We start from the raw sequence: 3,651 nt of genomic DNA, 5'->3' as shown, positions 1-3,651 counted from the left end.
CCTCACCCCCAGCACTCATTAAAGTTTCATCTAATCTCATGAGCTAATCTAAATAAATTATGTTACACCTACAGAAAAGTAAAATAAAAGAACATTGGAGTCCTTTGGATTTATAGCACATTTACTCCCGTCTACATCTATTTTACATTTCCTCAAATTGCTTTAGGACGCATGCTGTATGTAATTACATTTGGACTTTTTACTTTTCAACATTAATTTTTAAAAATGTATCAAAAGTGAGACCATGGTCTAAAGATTTAAAGTCTCCAATAACCATGACTTGCTAATTAAAGTTTTATCTGTTTTGGCATATCCACCTGTGAAATGTCTGAAACCCCCAAACACAGTGGATGTGAACGGAATTTCATCTGTGAGTCTCAAAATATTTGAACAAGACCAAGAGTCAGTTCTGACCTTGCTTCGGGCAGGAGCAGGGGGTCAAAAGATAAACTGCAGGTCCTGGGATTTAGTTTATGCCCACCAGGATGGAGACGGAGTCAACAAATTAAGTTGGGAGGAAGATTAAAGCCGGAAAGCAAAGCAAGGCAAGTCCGACAGTTGGAGAAACTTCTCAGTTGTTACTGACGTAGTAAAATAACATCTTTTCACCTGTGGGACAGAAGAAGACACAAAATTTCTATTGTCCAGGCGCAAATGGTCAGAATATTGGCGGGTGCAGTGGTGGACCTAAAGGTCAGTTATCCAGCAGAATCTGGCGGGAACAGGATTAAAAAAACAGTTCTGTACTCTACTCTGAGGAGAAACACAGGCACAGTGGTGCTTTGAGCTAAATGCTAATGTCAGTATGCTGACATGCTCACATTGACAATGCTAACCTGCCGATGTTTACTATATTTACCATAGTTCAGCATGTTAGCATGCTCACATATGCTAATTGCCACTAGACACAAAATATTGATGTAGCTGATGTTAATTGCAGCAACGTAACGCAAACATATGAAAATGAGATATAGCTGTATGTACTGTTGTTTTGCAGGAATTTAGCCATAAACTGAAGTATTGGGCTGACACTGATATCTTTAGAGCCCCACTTCTAGGCCAGACATTCAATAGCAATAGATAATATCTAAGAGGTAATCTACATGACTGGTTGTCTTCATAGGGACTATTTCTTTTGTAGAAAGTTCCAGTGATAAACTAAATTCAAAATCTGTACCAGTAATTTACTCTATTTGTATACAGGACTCAGGATGCCTAACAGGTGTATAACTGTAAAAGTATTCTTAAACAGGTGGTTCAACTTTACCACTTGCAGATCTTATTTGCAGCTAAGTCATTAGCTGTAGCTGCTAGCCATTAACTTCCTCTGTGTGTGCACACACGTGTTGTGGGGCGAGTTAATTTTCTACCCAGAAAACAGAGATGACTGCAAGTAATTACCGTACTCCACAGGGTGTACCTGGTGATAACTGTAGCAGATAGGTTTAACAAGCAACGATCCTGGCCAGACTCAGTCTTCACATACACACACATACACAGCAGGAAAGAATTTAAAGCACATAAACACAGTGCAAATCAGGCCGGCATGCCCAAATACTGTGTGCACACACTACATGCACCAATGAACTTTGTTTACAAAGTGTACAGAGGTATGTCCACGAAAAAAAACACTTAATGGTTGACAGTGCATCTCAAACTAGGTCACTATGGAGGAAAGTTTGTACACTGGTTGGGAATCCATCCTCCTCCAGTATTATAACAGGCCTGACAATCTGACATGGGACCAGCTAAACACAGGCTCTTAATCTAGACATTGGTAGCTCCAATTATTCCAAGTTTACATTTATTTTTCTTATTTATTATTCAAGTTACAGTACAAATAGTACATGTCTCACATAGACTAAACTCTACAGAGGACAGGAAATGTTTTTTTAAGCTGTTACATGCTAAAAATAACTATGCATAATGTGAATTGTCTCATAGTAACACCCCCACAGATATGAACTGAGCAGTTCCCGTCACCTCCACAGACCATTACAGACAGTAAGCTGTTTTGGTTAACTGTCATCGCTCTTATCAGAGTTTTCATGTGAGCAGCTGGTTACAGAGAAAAACCTGCTGTACAATGAAACCAGTTAGCACAGTTAGTCTATCAGGTAGCTGGTGAACATACTGGAGCATTTAGCACCCAAAGTACATCCTCAGGTCAATGTCCAAAATAAAATACCACGTACAGACTCCAGTATCGAATGTCATGCTACATCAACATTGTGGCATCAGGCCAGAAGTCAATCAGTCTAAGGAGATTTGACACCAAGGACAATGAGAAGCTCATCTTGGAAGTGTTTCTATACTTATCCTTTTTAAGGACAGAATACACGTCAACAATGTCAGGCAGACGAAATGCTCCGTTTCTGAAACGCTCTTGATGGGATTTGAAGACGCCCGAATGATAGAGCCATTACGACGCAATGTCATAATGCAGTGCCCAGTGGAATTTCGGCGTCAGCTCCGTGTGTTCACCAGGTTCATTACCTTCCTGTGATTCTTTGTCTGCCTGCCTCTTCTTGCACCTCGTCAATCTGCCTTCCAGTCACCAGCCCAGCTCTCTCTGCTTGCCCTACTTCAGCGTGGAACTCTGGTCAAGCTCACCAAACGTCATCTCTCTTATGTTCTACTTTGACCTGTGGAAAGCCTTAACAGACATATTCCTCTGTGCTAATGTTTGCTTGGTTTGGATGTTTTCATGTACTGTATATACTTTAAGTTTGGATTCACCTTCTGGGCACCAACTAACTTTCAACTGTCCATCCAATAGTTGGTGAGTCTCTAGTTGGTGAGTCATGCTAGAGATGTCTCTAGCATGTGTTCTTTTCTTTTTCTCATCCCAGCGTTAAATACATTGTAGCAGCTAGCAGCCCTCAGCTAGGCTCCTCCATCAATTGATGGACTCAGGTGAAGACGTTTGGTGTCAATTTTGCCCAATTACGCCTGCGACGGGATGTAAGTAGGTGTCACTTAATTTTCAGTCTTGGAAACCACTTACTCCAAGTCACAAAAACATCTCATTAAAGTCTGACATCGATCTCTGTTCTGTAATTTTGGTGTTTGGATGAAATCCATCACAAAAAAAGAATTGTCTTGCTGTGAACAATGTATTTCCTCTCAGTGTGATGACACCGTTGCATGGTCAGTTTCTTATAGGCTCTACAAGCTGCTTGCTAGCTTCCTCCCTGCTCATGTGGCTTCCTGGCAATCAGCCAGACCCCTCTCTCCCCACCTCCCATAGCCCATAAAGCCACTCTGCTGCCTGTCCCGTGTGAGACAGGAAGCAAGGCCCTATGGACAGTGACCTCACCGCAGGAAAAGAGAAGAGGGTGTGTGCACTCTGAGTGTATATGGCTGTGCAGAATTGACAGTTCAGAGAACATTGTACTTCACCAGTTGTTGCATAAAGAAACAAAACTTTAAATATTTTCAGAGCAATTTTTAATGTGTACATGTCCAGCATGGCTTGTTAACACACTCAACTAGAGGTGAACACACAACAACACAAATGTATAAAATCTTACATTTTCTACAGAAAAAACAAAACACTAACAACCAATCAAACAAAACTAATTGGAATGTTATTAAAAAAAAATGTCATATCAAGTTTGGAGAGAGAAAAAAATGCACAAAATAAGACAA

The sequence above is a fragment of the Morone saxatilis genome, unplaced genomic scaffold (genome assembly GCF_004916995.1).
Source record: "Morone saxatilis isolate NCDOM2014 unplaced genomic scaffold, NCSU_SB_2.0 Contig11, whole genome shotgun sequence".
In the NCBI taxonomy this organism is placed as follows: Eukaryota; Metazoa; Chordata; class Actinopteri; family Moronidae; genus Morone; species Morone saxatilis.
This window is presented reverse-complemented; position numbering follows the sequence as displayed.